We start from the raw sequence: 10,975 nt of genomic DNA on the forward strand, positions 1-10,975 counted from the left end.
CTGACAAAGATCCTCAGTGAAGCACAAGCACAAGTTTCTCATTAAAATGTAAATGCTAAAGCATTCAGTTTAATGCAATGTTCATTGTTGACAGTTTAATAAATCCGACACTGATGGCACAGTGCTGTGTATTACTACTTTTTTTTTACCAAAGATTATTTGCGCTGGTTAGGGGGTACTTGGCTGAAAACAGTATTTCACAGAGGGTACATCACTGAAAAAAGGTTGAGAACCACTGTCCTAGAGCACTGGGGTACATGTACACGAGGAGGCAGTGTCGTATGGGTCAGCTGCCACTCAGTGAAGTGGACAGTGTAATTGTGAAGTGATGTCATGCGTTTTCCAGAAGCCTGTGAATGAAGTTTGGATTTAACTTAATCTCCACTAACCTCCGACTCTGCCTCCGCTTCAGCAGGCAGTGTGTTGGAAGCATCTCCTTTGTTCATTTCCAGCCTCTCGTTGTGTTGTTCAATTTCTGCCGTCTCCAGCTTGAGCCTCCGGAGCCTCGACTCCGCAGCTTCTTGTGCATTAGCAGTCTACAACAAGACATGCTTATTTACATCCATTTGTGTTATCCATAGTGGATCTGCATTGCGATGCGTTAGCGTCTCCTTACCTTGCTAAGATAGTTCACCACCTTCGTCTTGGTATCTTCTACACTCAAACTTTGAGAAATAACCTCTTCATGGTTTGTAATCTTGAATCACAAAAGGACACGTTAAGTTTATGACCAGGCAACAAGCATATCCATTATTACGCCGATTGAGTTGCTGCCCTACCTCTGCAAACTGAGAGAAGGCCTCCAGGGTGTGCTGCTGAAGCTGTCAGCCAGCAGGACACCAAACAGGCGGCTTAGCCTCGGCAGAATCTGATTCTGCGGCACAAAAAAGTTGGTGTGAATGAGAAAATATGACAATAAATGAACTTTAAAAAAAGGTGAGATCCCTAACAAAAATAGACTGGTCGCATTACCTGGTTGTTGGGAGGAACTAAGATCTTCCCCAGGGAGGAGAGGAACTCCAGAGCAGCCAGCAGCAGCTGATCTGCACACTTCTGGGACACCACATTATCCACACACAACAGAGCCTGGAACACACACACACACACACAAAACACACAGATGTATTCTCCATTCTTCATCTGCTTTCTGTGGATGACTGACAGCATACCTGAAAAATGACTTGTGGTTCGATGTTTTTCACTAAAATGGCCGATATTGACAGAAGCAGCTGCAGAGTGGACTGGAGCACGGGATGTGTCTGCACCTGGAGCATGGCAACAGGGACAACAGTCAGGCACTACGCCTGTGTGCATGGGATGTGTGCGTGTTTAGATCTCACCTGGTCGGGACTCATTCGTAACCAGAGCTGTGTGATTATCCTCATTGCAGACAACACACACTGCTCTTCAGGAGAGGATTGCACCCGAACCACGGCGAGGAGGCATAACAGCGCCGCGTTCTGGAGACAGAAGGAACTTCCATTTCAAATGTCTCCGCCGAGCTTCCTTGCATTGTTTTCTCGGCTGGATTTAATCATTTTGGCAAGAATTTAACTGATAGCAGCTGGACAATATGGCTGTGAAATAGAGCTACACTGGAACAAGCCAAAGAAAATTATTGAAGGTGGATCAAAAGACAGGTGATGAACGAGTCCAGACTTATTAAAATCATATTCGAAAATTAACAAGACTAATAAATGTTCACCTTTTCCACCCAGACATGAATCTTTTACGGTCCAAACCATCTCTATACACTGACGGCTAAATTAAATGAATTGTATTCTTATGGCAAAGGTGAAGAGAAATACACAATAGTTTAAGATTTTTGGGGGGATTCAGTGCAATAAGTGTTGAACACTTGTGTTGTATTATGCTGTCATGACTAGAACTTTATAAACCATGGAACACCAATCTGTGCCATGCATTCTCCACAATGGGAGCAAGCTTATCTCACTCTATATAACGTGGTGGTCACTTGTCATCTATCCCCTCTCTGGAGGGCACAAGGACAGAAACAAGGTCGCAGCCTCGTCCTCGATGTTTGTCCTGCCCCTTTTCTCATCAGTCACTACATCTTCCTCTTCTTCAGAGGCAAACATGTACATAAACACCTTTTACACGTATCGCACAATTTGAAATAATGCAGAGTTTACACGAGCGTGTCTTTGCAGTTATGGCGTCTTCATTTGACCACAAAGCAGACATTAACCCACGACTCACGTCTGGTAGGAAGAGGTCAAAACTGGCCACTATGGTGACGTTAACAAAGAGCACCGACTGGTTAAGATTACGTCCCCGGTGCAACCCGAACCAGAGGTCGCCCTCACCACTTTGTCCACTTGTCCTAGTTTGTACCCTCCATTCTGCCAGCCGGTCAGAGCTTTTTGAGTTAGGCCCACGATGTCGACCTCGACACTGGGACGGGCATCCTGTGAAAAAGCTCGGAGAAGCACGTGTCGCCACACTGGAAGGTTTTCCAGCTCCGACGGTGGGAAGCTCCGCACCAGCTCCATCTGGAACAACAAAATCATTCGGAAAATTAATAAAAACACCTTATTTTTACCGTATCATCTTGCACCGTTTAATGTATTTTAATATACAGACACATCACATAGAGCTCATTGTTTAAATACACATTATGTGAATCATATAATATTGCCTTCCAGTCAGCAGATCTCAACCCAAATAAAAACGTATGGAAGCTTTTGGACTAACATCTTAGAAAGAGCTCTCCTGCATCAAATCATGAAATGAGTTGAATGGTGTTTGTCAATGTGATGGTGGTAACTGTGTGTACTTCAATGGAAAACTATTAACTAGATTTGAAGTTGACACTCGAGTCACTTGTGATTTCATAAAGAATAACATTTCAGTTCCCAGTGTTCCTAACCTGGTGGTCCGGCGTCATGAGGAACACCAGGCGTTTGAGCAGCAGGCCCAGGTGGACCGACTGGTGACACTCAGCGGTGCAAGATTTTACCTGGAGGAGAAGAGAGGGGGGGTGGGGGTGAGGATCAGTGTGTAGGCTCAGGGGAAAAATCACACGGGCGTCACGGCAGAAGACGGTTGACGAACTGATGGAAAGGGATCCATAATCTGATGACGTAATGATGTCACAGGGTATTAAAAAAGGTGTCCCCGAGGTCCAGCACAGAAGACATGGAGGACCCCATTCTGACCCGACGAAGAGGGGATTTAGAGTTATTTTAGAAAGTACTCAGGCTGAGGTCACAGACGTGGAGCAACATCCACGACCTTGTTGACAAGAGCCGAGATTTCAGAAATCGTGCAATTTCGAGGTCTACTCAGCATCTTTGTAATTCATGTCTGAAAATGGGTTTTTAGTGAAATTAGCTGTGAACTCAGTTTCTTTCTGATCTAAATAAAACAAGATTACAAAGTGGACTCTCAACTGTTTTATGTCCTGGTTTCAACCCACCAGCTGCGCAACGAGGAGGACATGATGGAGATAAAGTTCTGCTGTTCCATACCTGTCAGCGGAAAAGATCAAATCAGCAGTGGATTCAATAAGTACAGAAATATATGTGTAAAAAACAGATGCGACAGCAAGACTTTGGTGAAACAGTAACAATAATATGTCTAAAAGTATCTAAAATGTTGGGTTTGTTATAAATAATATAGCATGACACAGTGCACATAAAAGAATATAGCTGCTATGTGTGTGAACACACACACACACACTCACCGTGCTGTGAAGCACCACACATCCGTTGTCAGTCTGCAGGACCGTATCGATCAAACAACGCTCCTGGAAGAGAAATTAAGGAGAATGACGGTTTAGAGGGGACGGGGGAGGTGGGGGTAGAAGATGCGGGAGTCTGGAAAAACAAGATCATGAAAACTCAACAGAAACAAGAAAAACGAAAGTGAAAGAGTAACTCGCAACGAATGACGGAAAATCCTGCATCAAATGTAAACTTATGGCCAGAATACAGCATCAACAAATTCCCAAAACACCTACAAAAAAATCACTTTTGTTATTCGTTATTATTGACCTCAAAGTGATAAAGACAAACTCGTGGCAAGCGTGCTGTGAGAAGCTCGGCCCCGACTGTCATCACAACCTCACAACAAACAAAACAAATCCTGTTGATACTTTCAAACTTTCTTGATTATTTGCAAATGTTCTTTAGACATTTGAGGATAAAACACAATGGCAGGACATGACATACTTAAGATAAAAAAATGAATGATAAGAATTAACTTCTGGCTTCAGATTTAGTTCACTTTTGCTTTCTCAATCACTCTTTAACTCCTTTTTCATTTGTCTAACAAAATTACCATTCTTGGTTTCTAATAAGCAAATGCTTGATTTGTGTATCTAGTTGGGGTGGGGGGGGATGATGCCCGAACCAAAACATTCACGATTGAACGCTGCCTGAACTTTACTGGCAAAACAGTGTTCACTTCTTCTGATGCTGCTTCTGATACAATGGATGTGGTTGTGTGTGTGTGTGTGTGTGTGTGTGGGCCTCACCAGCACGGGGAAGTACACTGGCACAGAGCTGCACACACATGTGGGTGTGCAGAGTGACCAGGACCTGGGCCTGTCCCTTCATCATCACCCCCGGCAACAGCACAGGTACCCGACGCTCAGTACAGCATCGCCTGAAACTAGTGAACAACGCCTGGAAGAGAGGAAGTCTGGAGACAGGGGAAGGACAAATATTTACAAACATTAGTTAACATATATAATTGAATAATAACATGCCTTTTAACACTGCTGAAAGATGCATACATATTCGTATAATCTTTAGACTTATTCAAAATCCTTAGTTATAAATAATACTCGTGACCGTGGGTTGTATAACTGCTGTATTACATAGAAGAATTATGTTTTATGTGGATTATTTAATAGTTGTAAATATCAAAGTTCCCACTGTAGATATATTTATTATGACCTTCATATACACAAGCAAGGGTTGAATACGAGCATAATTAATCACATTTACTACTGTGGAGTGTAAAATATTGCTGTATTTATTGGTATCAAGTAATCGTTATTATAATTCATTACTATGATACTTATTTGGAANCAGTGCAATAAGTGTTCAACACTTGTGTTGTATTATGCTGTCATGATCAGAACTTTATAAACCATGAAACACCAATCTGTGCCATGCATTCTCCACAATGGGAGCAAGCTTATCTCACTCTTTATAACGTGGTGGTCACTTGTCTTCTATCCCCTCTCTGGAGGGCACAAGGACAGAAACAAGGTCGCAGCCTCGCCCTCGATGTTTGTCCCGCCCCTTTTCTCATCAGTCACTACATCTTCCTCTTCTTCAGAGGCAACATGTACATAAACATCTTTTACCCGTATCGCACAATTTGAAATAATGCAGAGTTTACACGAGCGTGTCTTTGCAGTTATGGCGTCTTCATTTGACCACAAAGCAAACATTAACCCACGACTCACGTCTGGTAGGAAGAGGTCAAAACTGGCCACTATGGTGACGTTAACAAAGAGCACCGACTGGTTAAGATTACGTCCCCGGTGCAACCCGAACCAGAGGTCGCCCTCACCACTTTGTCCACTTGTCCTAGTTTGTACCCTCCATTCTGCCAGTCGGTCAGAGCTTTTTGAGTTAGGCCCACGATGTCGGCCTCGACACTGGGACGAGCGTCCTGTGAAAGAGCTCGGAGAAGCACGTGTCGCCACACTGGAAGGTTTTCCAGCTCGGACGGTGGGAAGCTCCGCACCAGCTCCATCTGGAACGACAAAATCATTCGGAAAATTAATAAAACCACCTTATTTTCACCGTATCATCTTGCACCGTTTAATGTATTTTAATGTACAGACACATCACATAGAGCTCATTGTATAAATACACATTATGTGAATCATATAATATTGCCTTCCAGTCAGCAGATCTCAACCCAAATAAAAACGTATGGAAGCTTTTGGACTAACATCTTAGAAAGAGCTCTCCTGCATCAAATCATGAAATGAGTCGAATGGTGTTTGTCAATGTGATGGTGGTAACTGTGTGTACTTCAATGGAAAACTCTAAAAAATTTGATTGAAGTTGACACTCGAGTCACTTGTGATTTCATAAAGAATAACATTTCAGTTCCCAGTGTTTCTAACCTGGTGGTCCGTTGTCATGAGGAACACCAGGCGTTTGAGCAGCAGGCCCAGGTGGACCAACTGGTGACACTCAGCGGTGCAAGATTTCACCTGGAGGAGAAGAGAGAGATGGAGAGAGGATCAGTGTGCAGGCTCAGGGGTAAAATCACACGGGCGTCACGGCAGAAGACAGGTGACGAACTGATGGAAAGGGATCCATAATCTGATGACGTAATGATGTCACAGGGTATTAAAAAAGGTGTCCCCAAGGTCTAGCACAGAAAACATGGAGGACCCCATTCTGACCCTACGAAGAGGGGATTTAGAGTTATTTTAGAAAGTGCTCAGGATGAGGTCACAGACGTGGAGAAACATCCACGACCTTGTTGACAAGAGCCGAGATTTCAGAAATCGTGCAATTTCGAGGTCTACTCAGCATCTTTGCAATTCATGTCTGAAAATGGGTTTTTAGAGCGAAATTAGCTGTGAACTCTGTTTCTTTCTGATCTAAATAAAACAAGATTACAAAGTGGACTCTCAACTGTTTTATGTGCTGGTCTCAACCCACCAGCTGTGCAACGAGGAGGACATGATGGAGACAAAGTTCTGCTGTTCCATACCTGAAAGCGGAGAAAATCAAATCAGCAGTGGATTCAATAAGTACAGAAATATATGTGTAAAAAACAGATGTGACAGCAAGACTTTGGTGAAACAGTAACAATAATATGTCTAAAAGTATCTGAAATGTTGGGTTTGTTATAAATAATATAGCATGACACAGTGCACATAAAAGAATATAGCTGCTGTGTGTGAACACACACACACACTCACCGTGCTGTGAAGCACCACACATCCGTTGCCAGTAGAGCTGTCTGGGTATCAGTCTGCAGGACCGTATCGATCAAACAACGCTCCTGGAAGAGAAATTAAGGAGAACGACGGTTTAGAGGGGACGGGGACGGAAGATGCGGGAGTCTGGAAAAACAAGATCATGAAAACTCAAGAAACAAGAAAAACAAAAGTGAAAGAGTAACTCGCAATGAATGACGGGAAATCCTGCATCAAATGGGATGATGCCCGAATCAAAACATTCACGATTGAACGCTGCCTGAACTTTACTAGCAAAACAGTGTTCACTTCTTCTGATACAATGGATGTGGTTGTGTGTGTGTGTGTGTGTGTGTGTGTGTGTGTGTGTGTGTGTGTGTGTGCCTCACCAGCACGGGGAAGTACACGGGGGGAAGCGCCGCCACACTGGCACAGAGCTGCACACACATGTGGGTGTGCAGAGTGACCAGAACCTGGGCCTGTCCCTTCATCATCACCCCCGGCAACAGCACAGGTACCCGACGCTCAGTACAGCATCGCCTGAAACTAGTGAACAACGCCTGGTAGAGAGGAAGCCTGGAGACAGGGGAAGGACAAATATTAACAAACATTAGTTTACATATATAATTGAATAATAACATGTCTTTTAACACTGCTGAAAGATGCATACATATTCGTATAATCTTTAGACTTATTCAATATCCTTAGTCATAAATAATACTAGTGACCGTGGGTTGTATAACTGCTGTATTACATAGAAGAATTATGTTTTTGTTTAATGTGGATTATTTAATAGTTGTAAATATCAACATTCCCACTGTAGATATATTTCTTATTACCTCCATATACACAAGCAAGGGTTGAATACGAGCATAATTAATCACATTCACTACTGTGGAGTGTAAAATATTGGTGTATTTATTGGTATCAAGTCATCGTTATTATAATTCATTCCTATGATACTTATTTGGAATGCAATATGATTACAAATCTGAATTCATACGTTATGTTTGATGCTGAAATGATTTACTTTACGGTAAAATAAGAAATCAGAAATTAGCACCAATTGATTTGATCAAAATAAATTATTCTTCAGCATCAATAACCGAAATTATTATGGTTATAGTTAGTTGCCAGCTTGACAACCAGTTGTAATAGGAACCTCTTGTCCCTGCATTAAAGCACCAAATGTTAAAACTAGTTCAGCTGACGACAACAACAGCAGTACTCTTCCTGACCTGGGCGTGTCCTCTGAGAAGTGGCTGCCGGTGTACCAAAGCTGCAGCACCTCCTCCGGCTGCGAGGCGAGCTGACCCAGGACGCTCACCAGCATCAGACACTGAGGAAGCTGGTGGTCGGGAGTTAGCCCTGCAGACCAACAAGTCAAAAGGTCATTCCGGGATCGGATGTTGCATGTTTTGTGACAAGTGTCAGTCAGCAGGAGGAAACACGGTGAAACATGGCGATACATTATATTAGTGAATCCATGATGCAATACACAGGACTGGTATCAGCACAGATGTTGATCAATTCACCATGTCGGACAGGAAAAGTGTGAATTAAGTATTCCGACCGGTATGCAAACACCAGGAATGAGATGACAAAATAAAGTAAACATTGCACTGTAATTGATTAAAAATATCAATGTGCAACACAAACTAGAGTAACTTACATTTTAAGTGTAGCTTCACTGATCAATTTGTTTGTTTAAAGGGAAAGTGAATACTTCCGTTAATGTGTTCGAATCATGTTACATTGTCACCATAACGGTAGATAAAAGTTAATATAAAACATTAATTGAAATAGTCTCACCGAACTAAAGTTGTTCCTCCCAGATGAAAAAAAAAAATCTAGATTGTGGACAGTTGCGCAACACCTTGCAAAATAAAATAAAACTAAAACATCAAACTATTTTGTTACGTTTTCAAAATGAACAGTACTGTTTCCNAAAGCCACAATTTGTTTCATGTCGACCGTCAGAATACCTCTATTCTTTTATATTTTAACAAACATGTAATACATTATTTATTTTAACATTAGAAAAATAGTGCACATTACAAATTGTATACTTTATGGCATTAGAATGGCCTCAGCTCATCACTGAAAAGTGTAAAAAACAAGGAAACAGAAAATCATCCATCAACAGTGCCACAGGAAGCATTAAATTCACGCAGCTCATTCTGGAGGACAAATTCGACGAAGGGCCTTAAAGGTAACAGCTGGAGCAAGAGGGCATCCATGGGAACCAAAGCCGCGGCCTTCAGCTCCCCTGACAGAGCCGAGGGCAACGTTGGAGCACACAAGCTGGGAGGGAACTTACTGAAAGACATCAGCAGATATACGTTTCACTTCACTCAACAAATGTTAACTCAAAGAACAAGTTGTAGTCTTTACCGGCTGCTTAAAACCACACATACCTGATGATCTGGAGGTAGAGTTGGTGATAGCAGTTACAATACTTTGTCAGAAAACACTTGAATTCCTGTTCAAAGGATAAGGAATGATGGGATGCCAGTTCAGCTGCTTTGTATTATGAAGTAGATAATTATAAATGTAATAGACATGTGGCAGGCATAATGTTGGTATGGAGTCAAGAGGAAGTCAAGTGGATGTTGTGTACCTTTATGTAATGAACCAAAGTGTTGGCAAAGAATCGACACATCTTTGCAGTTTTCTGGAACAGTTTGTATTCTGGGCTTTGTGTTGCCTCCTTTAAAAAAAGACAAAAGACCATTATTACAAAAAAGGTGAAGAAGAAAAAAATCAAATAATAAAACAAAGGGTCGATCTTTTCAAAATTATTGTAGAATACTAGAAACATCCATATAGAAATATCCACTATTCTGGTGTCTAGTTGGTATCAGGACTGTTCTGTACTTACCACGTTTACATTTTTATATTGAGTTTATACTAATTCTCTAGTGAGCAAATATAAGTTCATACTCTTAAAATCGCCAACACTATTTTTTTTGACAAATATTAAAATGAAACTAAATTTAATGAATTAAAATAGTCCTGAAACTGTAAAAAGCTGCTAAATCTTATTCATAAGCTTGTTCGAGATGAGCCAGTCCTGCACAGAATCGATCATCGGCGATTGCAGCACAATGCATGCTGGTTAGATTTGTCTCCGACCATAATCTCACGAGATTGAGGCGGACCGTTTTTAAAGTCAGGCGGTGCAGTTGCTCTCCACCGAGGGCATGATGGGAACCGCCTGGCTGTTGGCTCTTCAGAGTCCACTTTACAGACGAGGCGCAGTTAATCTCAAACAAGGCTAATAATTTGTTTGTCTTTTTACGACCAATCAGAGCTTTCCTACCTGCAGACCAGCATGTTTAATCTGTTCAGCCAGCTCCACACAGTTGTTGAAGGAGACCATCAGGTTGTCACACAGGCTGTTGCTGATGTCACCGTGATGGCGGTGTTCCTCCACCAATGACTGGTACTTCAGACTGTCTGATCAGAAGTGGTCACACAACTCAAAACAAAGTGATTCGTCCAGTGACGGTAAATTTGAAATCAACAAAAACAGTAGGTGTCAACATGACTGTCTGCTGTACTGACTTGATGAGGAATTTCCATGTGTTTGCGTGCAGTGCTATGTCCAGGTTGGAGATAATAGAGCAGATGTCCAGCATGTTGTGAATCACTGAGGAAGATGAAACATAACTTGCATTGATGGTCTAGGTACAACGAGGGATATGCTTCATAACAAAGGGTGTGGCTGTGGAAAACCAACAGATGCATACAAATACACACACACCTGTTACAATATCAGAGACCTCTTCCTCTGCGCCACTGCTGTCCAGGGAAATGCGGTCCAGCAGCTCCAGCAGACCCTTCTGGAGGGAGTAAGCCTCCTTGAAGAGTCCTTGCAGCAGGTCAGCCACCAGGGACAGACGGCCACAGTAAACCACCTCACTCTCCTGAGGACAACATGCAGAGAATGCTTAAACTCATTACTTTCATTTTAATATATTTTTCATACACATAATTTTTTTTTTTTTTTTTCAGCAGATGGATTTCAATTAATGTGTGACTGGATTTCATGTT

General features: G+C 42.1%; 1 pseudogene; it reads right to left on the reverse strand.

The window, feature by feature from the left end:
• Positions 1–10: 10 nt before the first annotated feature.
• LOC130191585 (uncharacterized protein C1orf112 homolog) overlaps positions 11–10,975 on the reverse strand; it is a 15,299-nt pseudogene continuing 4,334 nt past the window's right edge.

This window comes from Pseudoliparis swirei, unplaced genomic scaffold (assembly GCF_029220125.1).
Source record: "Pseudoliparis swirei isolate HS2019 ecotype Mariana Trench unplaced genomic scaffold, NWPU_hadal_v1 hadal_166, whole genome shotgun sequence".
NCBI lineage: Eukaryota > Metazoa > Chordata > Actinopteri > Perciformes > Liparidae > Pseudoliparis > Pseudoliparis swirei.